This window comes from Carcharhinus amblyrhynchos, chromosome 26 (assembly GCF_965287045.1).
Source record: "Carcharhinus amblyrhynchos chromosome 26, sCarAmb.v2.hapA, whole genome shotgun sequence".
In the NCBI taxonomy this organism is placed as follows: domain Eukaryota; kingdom Metazoa; phylum Chordata; class Chondrichthyes; order Carcharhiniformes; family Carcharhinidae; genus Carcharhinus; species Carcharhinus amblyrhynchos.
The window spans coordinates 25472535-25487631 of NC_137349.1; the positions used below are offsets into that span (position 1 = coordinate 25472535).

Genomic DNA, 15097 nt, shown 5'->3' on the forward strand with positions numbered 1-15097 from the left:
GGATAATACAGTATTCCAAAGTTTTAACAGAAACCCTAACCCATTTAAAATAAAAAAGGAAATTGTGTTAGACATAATCTGTAACCATCAAAAATAATTTGACAACCAGCCCCACATCCAAAAGGCAACTCAGTGCTTTGGCTAAAGTCATCAACCTGCTTTGCAAGACAGAAGGAATAAAGATGTAACTATATTCCTTCCAGAACTTAACTAACTTGGAGTTTTTTGCAGAGGTAACATAGAAGGTTGACGAGGGGAACGATGTCGATGTGGCGTATACGGACTTCCAAAAGGCATTCAATACAGTTCCACAGCACAGACTTGTATAGCTCTTGGAACAAAAAGGACAAGATAGAAACAAAACTGGCCAAGTCATTGGAAAAAGCAAGTAATGGTTAGTCACTATTAACCATTAAATTGGGTTAGAGGAAGGTTTTTTTTGTTATTAATGGTCTAGATCTCAGTGTGCAGTGGACAATATAAAACTCAGTAGCATTGTAAACTGTGAACATAATTATGTCGAACTTCAAAAAGGATGTACCCAAGCTGGTGGAATGGGCAGGTAGGTGCATATAAAGTTCAGTATGGAGAAGTGTGAGATGATTCATTTTGGTTGGAATATCATACAGGGACACAATATAAAAAAGGGCTACAACTCTGAAAGGTGCGCAGGAGCAGAGGGACCTGGGTGAATAAATGCACAAGTCATTAAAATTTGGCAAGACAGGTGGAGAGAATGGTTAATAAAGCATCTGGCATCCTCAGCTTTCTCAGTGGTAGCATAAAGTGTAAGAACAAAGAGGTTATACTGAACTTGTACAAGACATTCCTTAGACTTCAGTGATACATTGAGAACATCTTGAAAGCATGGTTATCCTCCTGGGAATAGAGGGCTGAGTAAAGCAGTCACTTTGGGGGTGTCAGGATATAAACAACATGCCCTGCATAGAGGGGCTGGTTTTAAGTAATTGGTGCATTGATACTGGATATGTTGTCTATTGTTTGGCAGATTGCTGCCACCAGGTTTGGAGGATCTTGAGAAGGCATTGCTGATGGTACCTCTCCAGTTCTTTGGAGGTGCCTGTACTACATTGTCCAAGCCACTAAATCATTTCGGATAGCGGGAATCGCTGCTGCCCAGTGAACCATGACTTTGGTCTCAGGTTTGAGATCCTGGTCATCAAATACTCCTCCTCCTCATTTGTATTGAAGGAAATGATGAATTTCATCATCTGTGTCTTCAGGAGGAAGCTCCCAATATATGAAAAAGTAGACAATATTAATAGGTCTTCAATACAAGGAACATATGGACACACAATGCTGCTTTGCATTGTTGTTTACAATGTTAGGTCTTGCTTTGATTAAAGCTTTGAGTGCAATGCAATCCGACCAGTTTTATTCTTCCTCTTTGCAAAAAGATGTGGCTGTGCTGCATTATCTACATATACAAATGCAAGAATGACCAATTATTGTTCATGACAAGAAGGCAGCTTCCCTATCAACTCCAAATACAATCTAAAATTCACATATGTTGTTTGTCAATACTTGTCAAAGAGAACAACAAAACCGATTTCTACTATATAAATTCTATGACCCCCCCCCACCTCACTGAAACAGATGACAGTTGTTTTCCATATTCTTGTTGGCACTTGAACATAAAGTCATCGTGGCATACACCTCCTAGTCATATGCTACATAGTATTTAGATAATCAAATAGTTTAAGATTCATTTTCATTAACACAAAAAAATTTCTTTCCAGTTTTTTGACACCTTTACAGTGTAAGCTGACCGCTGGAATATGCCTTTGCTTCACTTAGACCTGGTAATTACTTCCAACCCTCCTGGGAGAGCTACATGCCAGATTATGTCTGCTCTGATAAGATTGCAGATGTAGATAAAAAATACATACAAGCTCCATCCTTTGCTTCCAACTCGTCATCTATCTTTATATCTTTCTGACCAGATTTTTATTACCATAATTCTCTTACATGGTACCTTGAGTTTTGAAAATCTATGCAAATCACATCAGTTCTATTTTGTTTTATCTCCTTCTGTGTTGTTTCAAAGCATTCCTGGAAGTTAATCAAGTCTGGGTTCCCTTCTACAATCAATGCTGAGTGAAGCTGACTGGCTCATTAACTTGTTCACCTGCTTAATTCTGTATTTTAACATTTTAGTTGTTTCAATTAAACCGAACTGGATTATAATTTCTCACTTTATCTATTTCCTTGTTTTGAAGGGATGACATCTGCCATCCTCCAGTCTTCTGCTTCAACCTCCCGTCCCGCTGAGAGCAGTTGGCTCCTGTGTGCTTCAGAATAACATCAACAGTGTGGGTTCAATTCCTGTCCTGGCAGAGATAAACCTGGGACCCGCCTCCTAGCCTGCCCTACATTTGCTGCAGATTCAAATTATATTTGAATTCATATTATTATGGCAGCTTAATGGTCAACTCCCAGAAATACATATTTCAAGCTACTTAGAGCCAGAGCGTGGAATTTTAATGAGTTTTTTTAAGTGTCCTGTTAGCATGAAAATGGGACAGTTCCTAATCCGTTTTTCGGGTGAGTTTTCATGCCCAATCTTACATACTTAAACATTGAAAAAAAAAGGGCTAGAACATTTCTAGTTGCTGTAGGCAGTGGGCTTGGCTCAATTCACCAGCCAGAGGGAACTACTGCACATGCGCAACTACAACAGCAGGGTTCTGACAGACAGAAAGAGAACTGTCAGGCCCCTGCTGTTACAGGCAGCTTCAAAAACTCGCCCCCACTACTGCAATTGTGTGGGCTTGTGGTCAAGCCCCACAACGCATGAATATCTAGCCCCTGCCGAGTCATACGCCACCCAGACCAATTGCGACCCCTCCATGTCAATCTGATCATGATGCAGAGTGCACAGAGGCCCCCCCGCCACTCCCCCCATCAATCGCAAGCAGATGCATAGCTGCCCCGATTGGGCCACTCTTTCAGGCCCCAGTGGTCAGTGGCATGATGCCCAGAGCTTTGCCAAGGTGCCACATTGGCACTGCCCAAGCAGCAACTACACCCCGCCCCCTCTTTGCTCTTGACCTCCTGTCCTACCAGTGACGCCAACACGATTGTTTCCTGTTCATGGAGATCAGGTGTTTTCCTTGCTGGAGAGAACCTCTTCTGGCGAGGCCATAAAGGCAAGTGAGCATGGACAACTGAGCACCGGGCTCACTAAACACATGCAAATAAACGTGACTATACATTCTCTTAATTTATTCAGCCTCTCGCTCGTTTCCAGTGAGAGGCTGACCTCGATTGAAATCCGGCCATCATAAGATCGTGAGACCCAAGAAATTGGGAGTGATCCTGATTCTCGAGCAATTTTACCAGCTTGCTCCGCCCATCAATGGGCAGAGTGAGCTGGTAAATTCCCAGCCAGAATTTTTGGGTGTGAAGAAAGGGAATAAGCCATTCAAACACTTGAGTCTGTTTTGTCATTCAATGAGATAATGTCTGATCTGTACCTCAACTCTATTCACTTGCCTTGGTTCCCTATCCCTCAATCCCCTTGGCTTACAGTAGCCCATTGCTCTCAGACCTAATATTATTAATTAAACTAGCATCCATTGCATTTCATGGGAGCGGGTTGCACACTAGCGCCACATTTTAAAAGTTCTTTTTCATGACCGTGGGCACAGCTGGCTAGGGCTCTGCATAATTTCCTTTGAGAAGGCAGTGGTAAGCCGCCTTCTTGGACTGCTGCAATCCACGTGGTGCAGGTACACCTACAATGCCTTTAGGGAGTGGGTTCCAGGATTATTTCCCAGTGATAGCGAAAGAACACCAATATGATTCAAAGTCAGGATTGTAAGTGGCTTGGAGGGGGACAGTGTTGGTGTTCCTATCCATCTGCTGCCCTAGTTCTTTGAAGTGGTAAATATTGTGGTTTAGAAGGTTTTGTTGAAGGAGCCTTGATGAATTGCTGCAGTATGTTTTGTAGATGGCACACACTGCCTCCACTGTGCCTGTGGAGGAGGAAGTGAATATTTAAAGGAGATGGACTGGGTGCTAGCATGCAGACCATTTTGTCCTGGATGGTGTTAAGTTTGTTTTATTAGAGTTGTACTCATCAGGCAAATAAAGTGTGTCCTATAACATTCCTGATTTGTACCTTGTAGGTGGTGGACAAGCTTTGGTGAGTCAGGAGGGGAATTAATGTCTGCTGAAATTCATGCCTCTGACCAGTTCTTGTAGACAACCTTTACATGGCTAGTTCAGTTCAATTTCTGGTCAAAGATAACCACTGGGATACTGGTAGTGGGGAATTCAGTGATTCTCATGTCCGGAAATTAGACACTTCAAAAAGTGTACACTGAAACTTATTCACCCAGTTGCTCTTACTCACAAGGACGAAGGTCGACTTGTAATTATACTTTGGTCTTTATTTCAATACTATGGTACCAAACTTCTTACGACACTCAACTCAAATAACTAACTATCTTAAATTTATCCAAGACCTAGATACTACCCATGAGATTCAGCCGGTCAGGCTCGCTCCACCAGCTATGAATCTTAGTCTTGGGTCTGTGCCAAGTTCCGAATTCAGGATCTTCCATTTATTGAAGGTTGGTCTCAAGTCTTTGCTGTTTCCTCACTATCTCTCTCCCTCTCTACTGCCGACACAGGCTTTTTGTTGGAGGTTGAGTTTTCACTAGGGGCACCTCCAGGTGACTCTTACCCCCAATTGGAAGGTCCTTTTGGAAGGTTCTCTGGCTTCCAACCAATGAGGTTACTGGGTGGGGGTCACAGCACCCAAGGGGATTCTTATCCATGCATGAAAGACTCAAAGGCCTGTAGGTGTTCATCCTCAGGTGTATGTAGTCTCTTTTCCATGGCGAATATTTGAGATGTTAGAGTCTTGCCAAAACTGGGGAATACACAAACACTGATGCATAAGCCTTTGTAATTCTTCAGAAACAGGCACGAGAACCAGTTGGATCTTTTTCTGTCCATTATTTTTGTATGTTCATATCAGAAAGTAACAGGTCTCAGCTCCATTTTCCTCATTAGAATGCATTATAGCTGGATGCTTTTATCTCTCCTACTGCTGGTCATATTGTGCAGTGAGTCAGCTTGACCATTCAAATGTCAATAGAATCCGTTGAATCTCTACTGTGCAGAAGGAGGTCATTCAGCCCATTGAGTCTGCATAGACCACAATCCCACCCAGGCCCTATCCCCATAACCCCACGTAATTAACATGGCTCATCCCCTGACACCTAAGGGTCAATTTAGGGTTAATTATTTGATCAGGGTTGAGTACCTCTGGTTCCAGCCTCCAAGGCAAGTCCAGACTTGCCCTTGCTCACCACTGACCAAGTGTTTCAACTTAGCCTGTCCAAATTCCCATCAGGCCTGGTTGCAGAGGCTGTTGTTCAATTTAGATTATCCAGTTGTGTCTGGCCTAGCTGTCCAGCCCATGGGCTTTGGAGAGTGGAGCATAGCATCTGCCCATTTATATTCTAATGTTCAAGCTATAAATTCTAACACTCCATTTGCCTTTTATGATTATATTTTGTACCTGGCTACAGATGATGGGATTAGTGAACTATTCTGAGGCAAGATAGGAAAGCCATATAAGCCTTATTATTTTAGTTTTGAGACAATGGGATCATTGGATTTGGTTCTGTTTAATATCAGTATGGCTGTAGAAAGTATTTTATTCTTTGTTATTTTCTCTTAACAACAGTAATCACTCTTTATAGCTTTGATTTTGAAAAATATTTGCTTTGTCCTGTAATTTCTTCTGTATCAAATCCGAATCTCAGACAAAACATTACATAGAAAAAATAAACCTCCCTATAGCCCTTCTCAACTGCATCCACTGAAAATCAGCAGTTAAAAGAAGAAAGTAAAGCCATCGCGTCTTAAGCTAACTTTACGAAAATTCATAAGTTAGCCCAAACACTCGTGGGTTTCTTCTGGGTGCTCTGGTTTCCCCTCAGTCCAAAAGGTGTGTGGGTTAGGTGGATTGGCCATGCTAAATTGACCCTTAGTGTCAGGGGATGAGCTATGTTAATGACGTGGGGTTATGGGGATAAGGCCTGGGTGGGATTGTGGTCTATGTAGGCTCAACGGGCTGAATGACCTCCTTCTGCATGGTAGAGATTCAATGGACTCCATCGACATTTGAATGGTCAAGCTAACCCACAGCTGAAATCTCAAATTAACCAAGGGGTAAATCACTGCCCAATATAACAGGCAGTAGGAGAGACAAAAACGTCCATCTACAATGCATTTTAGTGAGGAAAATGGAGCTGAGACCTGTTACCTTCTGGTATGAACATGCAAAAATAATGGACAGAAAAAGAGCCAACCGGTTCTCGTGCCTGTTCCTGAATAATTGCGGAGCCTTATGCATCATGATACACACTCGCTGAAAGCCATAAAAAACTCCAGGCAAAAAAAAACAGACACCTATGGGAAGTAAAATTGGCAAATTCCTTCCTGACTCTTAGATATCTGAACTTGTCCAGGAGATCATATCGATCCTGATTTTTATTAGTGTACCTAACTCTTGTATACAAGATGATATCTTCCTCAGTCAGAAACAGGCCTTGATTGCTCTTGAAGGAAATCAACTACCATTTGCCACATAAGCCTGCGATCTACTCCCCAGGCAATAGTGGATCTGTGGAAATGAAGAATCAGATTATTTAATTCTGCCCATAAATAATTTCTAAATGTGATCTCTACCTATTCAGTTGAAATAATTGATCCACGTATACACAATCATGTACCCTTCGCTGTTTTATAAACTTCAGTAAAATTACTGAGGAACACTAAACTTCCAAGTTCAGCATAGAATTATAAATGTTTACAGCATGGAAACAGGCTTTTTGGCCCAACTGTCCATGCTGCCCAGTTTTTACTATTAAGTTAGTCCCAATGCATTTGGCCCATACCCTCTATACCAATCTTACCCCTGTCTAATTGTCTAAATGCTTTTTTAAAGACAAAATTGCACCTGCCTCTATTATTAACTCTGGCAGCTAGTTTTAGACACTCTCCACTCTGACAGAATTGCCCTCCTGGACCCTTTTGTATCTCTCCCTTCACCTTAAATATATGCCTTCCAGTTTTAAACTCCCCTACCTTTGTGAAAAGATGTGACCATCTACCTTATTGTGCCCCTCATTATTTTACAGACCTAGATAAGATCATCCCTAAGCCTCCTACGCTCCAGAGAAAAAAGTCCCGGTCTATCCAGCCTCTCCTTATCACTCAAACCATCAAGTCCCAGTAACATCCTTGTACATCTTTTCTGCACTCTTTCTAGTTTAATGATATCCTTTCTATAATAGGGTGACCAGAACTATACAGGGCATTCCAAGTGTGGCCTTACCAATGTCTTGTACAAATTCAACAAGACCTCCCAACTCTTCGGACCAATGAAACCAAACATGCCGAATGCCTCCTTCCCCATTCTGTCCACCTGTGACTCCATTTTCAAGGAGCTATGAACATGTACTCCTAGATCTCTGTTCCGTAACTCTCCCCGACGCCCTACCATTAACTGAGTAAATCCTGCCCCAGTTCAATCTACCAAAATGCATCACCTCACATTTGTCTAAATTAAACTCCATCTACCATTCATCAGCCCACTGGCCCAATTGATCCCATTGCAATCCAAGATAAACTGCTTCACTGGCCATCATTTGACAAAGGAGGGATCTACTTGTGCAGGTAACCACCCTCTACAGTCCTAATACATGCACATAAATCATTCTTCCAGTAACTACATCTAGGGTATGAATGAAAGTAGCAAAACAAACAAGAGGTCTGAGCAGGGATCTCAGCAAATTTTTGTTATTCATTCGAGGGACATGGACATCGCTCACCACACATTATTTTCTGCCCATTCCAAGTTGCCCAAGGGCAGTTGAGAGTCAACCACATTGCTGTGGATCTGAAGTCACACATAGGCTAGACCAGGTAAGGACGATAGATTTCCTTCCCTAAAAGGACAATAGTGAACCTGATGGGTTTTTTCAACAATCAGTGGTTTGGTGGTCAGCAGTAGATTCTTAATTCCAGATTTTTATTTAAGTTGAATTCAAATTTCACCATTTGCCATGATGGGATTCGAACCCAGGTCCCCAGATCATTAGCGAGTTTCTGGATTAACAGTCTAGTGATAATACCACTAAGCCACCATCTCCCCCAAATGCTACTGATAACTGGTCTCCAAGCATTCAGTCAATACCCAATTCACTTCAGCCGAGGACCATTAGAACTGGAAGTTTTTAATTATGTAACAAAGCAGTGGCAAAAGATTTCTTAAAGTCCCAAAAGCAATGTTTCCTGCAAGATGCAAGTTTCTCAAGACAGGAATAGGAGGAATCTGCCAGGAAGAGGTATACTGATTTAAAATCATAATCAAAATGTTACATATTTTTCATCACTTCCGTTAATGTTAGTCATAAATATGAAAATTTCAATGCCTATAAGTAATTTGGATGAGCAATTGCTGAGCCAAGGTTCTTTGAAGTGAGAAATTGTGTTGCTGTAATTGTCTTTTGTTGGTAACAGTTGCCCTCCTCTATCTGGCTCCATGAGAAAGATTCAACCCCAGAGATTATGAGAAAGACAGATAGCAATTGCAGGGGGATGGGGGGTGGCAGTGGTGAGGGATTTTATGGCCTCACTTGCCCTGAAACCATAAAATCCTGCCTGAGGTCCACAGACCTTCCTACTGTTTGCCCCTCCCCCACTCCAATTCACATGGCAGGTGGGGCCATAAAACTCCAACCAGAATATCTACTAAACTCAAAACCATTTCAACATTAGCTCTTCCAACACCCTCAGTTGCCAATTCCCCTGCAATGAGAAACTTTACACATGGCATAGAAAGTAACCATGTGTTCTGGAAATTTTTACTTTCTTTCCAGCTCCAAATATTTGCACCACACATTTCCCTCAGACCTACTGAAACCATTAGCTCCCCCAACAGACAGCCACACTAGGACCACCCATCCAATCTCTCAATTGCCTATCTGAATGCTTCTCGATTTCTTCTGATATCGTACCTGGAAAACGATGGACTGTTCCAGGCTCAAAAGCCTTGATCATGGGTGGCACAATGATTAACACTGCTGCCTCACAGCGTCAGAGGTCCAGGTGCGATTCCCAGCTTGGGTCACTGTCTATGCGGAGTCTGCACATTCTCTCCGTTTCTGCATGGATTTCCTCTGGATGCTCCAGTTTCCTCCCACAGTTCAAAAAGATGTGCTGGTTAGGTACATCAGGCACATTGAGGGAGAATTTAGCATGGCCAATCAGGTGGTGACTGGAGGATTTTCATAACTTTATTGTAGTGTTAATGTAAGTCTAATAAATAAGCTTTAAAGATATAACTGTCTGTCCCCTTTCATTTAGTTTCCTACCTTTAATATCTGTCTCCTCCTATGCTCAGTGTCCAAAACTAACCCCTCCTCCCTTCTACTGGCCCCATTTTGATACTATGATTTTATAGAGGGCCGTGTTTCACATTATCGCTATGGATTTTCATTTTCTTCAGAAACTAACTACATCAGGGAATGCAAATTAGTTTCTCAGAGGATTGACAGCTTTTGTGGGAGACAAATCTGGAATAGAACACTCGTAGAGTAATTTAGTGACCAGTCCTGGGTGTCTATTTGACCCGGTTTCCAATGTAACAAACTAGAGAAATTTGCTAGTTTTAATCCCAGTGAAACTTCCCTCATTTCCTGGCTCCTCTTTCTCCCACATCATCTTTATTCCCTTTCATTCTCTTCTTGGTGTAACCATTCTATAGAAACTCTGAACAAAACAGTTCTGCCCTGAATTGTAAATTGCTTGACGTATCGAACAATTTACTGTCGAGTAACTGAACGGTAATCTATATGGAAGAATGAATTAGGAGCAGGAGTCGGACCCGCGCCTGCTCCGTCATTCAGTAAGATCGTGGATGACCTGACTGTGGCCCCAATTCTACATTCCAGCAACCCCCGACTCCCTTTGTTAGTCAAAAATCTATGCAACGCTGCCTTAAAAAATTCAAATGCCTCACCTCTATTGCTCTCTAGGGAAAAGTTCCAAAGATTCACGGCCGCCCGAGAAAAAACACTCTTCTCATCTCCATCTTAAAATGGTAGAACTCATTTTTAAACTGTACCCCTCCCCCCCCAAAAAAAGGGAAAACATCCTTTCAACATCTACCCTCATGATCATTATGTTTCAATAAGATCACCTCTCAACCTTCTAAACTCCAATGTCCTTTGGCCCAGCCTTTCCAACCTTTCCTCACAAGAAAATCCCTCCCTGTCCCAGGTATTGGTCTGACCTGATTCTGATGTATTTATATCCTCTCTTTAACAAGGAGACCAAAACTGTACAGTACTCCAGATGTGGTCTCACCAATACCCTGTACAACTGTAGCAAAACATTCCTACTTTTATATTCCAATCTCTTTGCAGTAAACAACATTCTATTTGCCTTGCTAATCACTTGCTTGACTTGCATACTAACCTTTTGTGATTCACATACCAGGACACCCAGAATGCTCTGTGCCTCAAGAAATCTGCAATCTTTCCCCATTTAAATGAAATGCTGATTTTTTAAATTCTTCTTGCCAAAGTGGAGAAGTTCACTATTTCCCACATTATACTGCATCTGCCAATTCTTTCCCCACTCACGTAACTTATGTTCCTTTGTAGACTCCAAGTTCTCTTTACAACTTACTTTCCTACCTTTCTTTGTCTCATCAGCAAATTTAGCAACTCCGATAACCTCTATGACTTGCGCGTGGAAATTACTGATTGACCTCCCTGTAGGACTCACTGAATATGAGCTCCCTACGGATTGGTAATTAACTCATCAGGTCAGACCAATACCTGGGACAGGGAGGGATTTTCTTGTGAGGAAAGGTTGGGCCAAAGCTTGTTAATGAGCTTGTATACTGAGCCCTGTAAAAGCAGGCCCCCCAAGTTGTTCCAATTTTGTATTTTTCCAGTTAGAACCTGTTTGTGTTCAAAGGTTTGTGCAATAAAGCACTGTTCCTTTACAGTTGACTCCTGGAGTTATTATAGAAGCACACATTCAGTCCCTTCGAGTCATACAGCTTGTAAATAGTTGAGGCACTGGCACTAATCCCTGTAGCACTCCATGGGTCACTTCTAGCCAACCTGAAACTGACTCATTTATGCTACTCTCGGTTACCAGTTAGCTAACCAATCCTCCATCCATACTAACGTGTTGCCATAGCTCTTACTTCACATTGTAACCTTTTGTAGCACCTTGTCAAATGGAAATCTAAGGAGAGCACATTCACAGGCTCCTCTTTATCCACATTGCTCAAAAAGCTCCAAAAAAAAAAACTTAGTCAAACATGAGTTCCCACTATTAACCATGTTGAATCTGCCTTGATTGTATTGAAACTTTCTATAAACGTTTCACCATAACCTCCTTAGTAATAGATTCCAGCAATTTTCCTTTGGCAGACCTAAGCCAACTGGTCTGTAGTTTCTGGTTTTCTTTCATAGAATCCTTAAAGTGCGGAAGGAGGCCATTCACCCCATCGACTCTGCACCAACAATCACACCCAGCCCTATCCCTGTAACCCCCACATATTTACCCTACTAGTCAACTAGACACTAAGGGCAATTTAGCATAGCTGCTCAACCTAACCAGCACATCTTTGAACTCAGGAGGAAACCAGAGCACCCGGAGGAAACCCACGCAGACAGAGGGAGAACATGCAGCCTGCACACAATCACCCAAGGCCAGAATTGAACCTGGGTCCCTGGCAATGAAGGGGAGTCATATTACAATTTGATAGGACTTTTCCAGAATGCAAGGAATTTTGGAAAATTAAAACCAATGCATCTATTATCCCAGCAGCCATTTTTTTTAAGACTCTAGGATGTACTAGATGAAGCTACGGGGACTTCTTAGCTTTCAGTCCCAGTGGTTTTTGTATTCCTTTTCTTGATGATAGTAATTGTTTTAAATTCCTCCCTTTCACTTGTTGATTGACAGTTATTACTGGGATGTTATTTGAAGTAAGTCAGATGCACAATATCTATTCAATCATCTGCCACTTCCTTAGTTTCCATTATTAATTCTTTAGACTAACACTAATTACACTTTGCTTAATTAAATACCTACAGAAACTCTCAAGCTGTTTTTAATATGTCTAGCCAGCTTTCTCATATTCTTACCTTCTCTCCCCTGACTAATCTTTTAGTTATTCTTTGCTATCCTTCATATTTTGTCCAATCTTTTGACTTGCCACTCACCTTTGCAGAATTATGCCTTTTCGTTTCAATTTGAGATAATTAACTTCATTAGAATAACACACCATCTGTGGCAAACTATGAATGTTTTCCTTTCTCATTGGAATGTTTCTTTTGAGTATTGAGATATCTCCTTGAAATTTTGCCACTGCATCTCTACAGACCCTATGCCTTAACCTAATTTCCCAGTTAACTGCCAGCTCTGCCTTCATGCCCCCGTAATAAAATAAAGTTTCTTTATTAGTCACACTGCAATGAAGTTACTGCAGAAAATCCTCTTGTTGCCACACAGTGGGGCAATTTAGCTCAGCCAATTCACTTAACTTGCACATCTTTGGATTGAGGGTGGAAACTGGAGCATCCAGAGGAAACAAGCACAGTCACAGGAAGAACGTGCATACTCCACACAGACAGTGACCCAAGCTGGGAAATGAACCCGGGTCCCTAGCACTGTGAGGCAGCAGTGCTACCATGTCGTCCCAATAACTAAATTGCACTCAAAAAAATTAGTCTTCGATCCACTCTCTCTCCCTCAAACTGCACGTGAAATGTAATTGTATATAGATCACTCCTACCTGTGCGTGAATTCATGATGAGTCATTAATTAATCCTGTCTCGTTGCTCATAATAAGGTCTGGCATAACTTGCTCCCTGGTTGGGGTTTGAATGTGTTGCTCCGAGAAACAAACAATCTGGAAATCACTCCACAAACTCATCATCCAGGAAACCTTTGCCAATCTGATTCACCCAAACTGCGCGAATTAAAATCACCCATGACTTTTGCCATACTTTTCTCATAAGCACATCATTTCTTCCTACATACCCTATTCTAGAGTGTGGTTAGTGTTAGAAGGTCTATAAGTCACTCCCACAACTGAAATCTTGCCTTTACTATTTCTCATCTGATTCTAGGTCTTGATCTCCAGGATCAAGGTCATCTCCCTATGCCATCCTTTATTAATAGAGCTATCCCCTACCTTTTTGTTTGGCTTCTTATTCTTCCTAAATATTCAAGGATACATGTCATTCATGTCCCAGACTTTGTCAGCCCGCAACCATGTCTCTGTGATGGAAACAAATGTACGATTTGATAGCCATTTGTGCTGCCAATTCACCTGTCTTGTTACGAGTGCTTTATGCATTAGTTTAGTCTGCCTTTTTACTATTTTTGTAACTTTTAGCCTCATCTGTTGGTGTACTCTAGCCCTTCCTGATATGCTCTGATCACCATTTCCCTTATTCCTACCTTGCTGTCTTGCCTTATCTCCTCTATTTCAATTATCACATCTTCCCAAACACGATCCCCTGCTCTACTATCTAATTCCAAGTCCTCCCTACACGTTTAACAACTTGCCAGAATAGTCATTCCAGTATGGTTCAGATGAAGACCATCAATATCACACAGCTCCCACCTTCCCTCATGCAGGCATATTTACCCTTCTGTTCAAACATACATAGAATTCCTATAGTGCAGGGGGTGGCCATTTGTCCCATTGAGTCTGTACCAATTCTCCAAAAGGAGATTTTACCCAGGCCCACCCTACCCCACACATTTACCCTTAACCTACACATCTTTGGACACTAAGGGGCAATTTAGCATGGTCAATCCACCTAACCTATGCACCTATGAACTGTGGAAGAAAACCAGAGCACTTGGAGGAAACCTACATAGACACAGAATGTGCAACCTTCCCATAGTATCACAAGTCCGGAATCAAATCCCTGTCCTTGGCACTGTGAGACAGCAATGCTAACCACTGTGCTGCCCATACATATGTATGGTTCACCACACATTTCGCTGCTGTCACCACAATAACCATCTTTAAATGTCTTTTACCCTCTCCTTTAAGAGAATGCCACATTTGAAATTCACCTTCTTTCACCTTTCTTTTAACAGAAATACAAAAGCAATCACATTTTGTTGGATGAATAGGTGGGAAAATAATCCAATCAGGACTTCACTGAAAGGAGAATGGATTGTTATCACACCCTAACATTCCATTCACGGTGGCATTTGAACCTTAGGTGGTTTCAGGATGCAAATGGAGGGATAGAACGTTCAGAGTTTTGGGAGATATTAGAATTTGCATTTAAACATATGTACTGGAATCGTAACAGGTACAAATTCTCAGAACAAAGTCAACCCTAATAATCTACTTATCATTGTAAAAACTCAGAATTTAACAACAGGAATTAGTACCTAATTATTCCAAGATACAGAAAAGGGACAAGATTCTCTTAAAGCAAAGGCCATTCTTACGCAGCAACAAATCCATGCTACATATTACTAAGCTCCAAAATCAAGAAGAATCAATTCTTTCATTATTATGTTGATAAAAATGCAATTTTGAACATTTTTGCCAAATAAATTCATAGCCACACCATGAATAAGAAATAGCAGCCTAAGGAGTTTCAGGAAGAGTATTGCGTGGTGGAAATACTTCCTCATGCCATTGTACTGAAAATGAAAAAAAAAACTTGCATTTAAATCACAGAAGCATAGAAGATTGGAGCAGGAGGAGGCCATTTGACCCTTCAAGCCTGTTCTGACATTCATCACGATCATGGCAGATCATCCAACTCAATAGCCTAATCCTGCTATTGCCCCATAACCTTTGATCCCATTCACCCCAAGTGCTATATCCAGCTAACATTCAATGCTTTGGCATCAACTACTTCCTGTGGTAATGAATTCCACAAGCCCACTACTCTTTGGGTGAAGAAATGTCTCATCTCCGTCCTAAATGGTTTACCCCACATCCTCAGACTGTGACCCCTCGTTCTGGACACCCCTACCATTGGGGGCA

General features: G+C 41.7%; 1 protein-coding gene across 3 annotated transcripts in view; it reads right to left on the reverse strand.

The window, feature by feature from the left end:
- Positions 1–15097, reverse strand: part of slc1a6 (solute carrier family 1 member 6) — a 122749-nt gene that overhangs the window by 53688 nt on the left and 53964 nt on the right. The gene's annotated exons all lie outside the window — the stretch shown is intronic.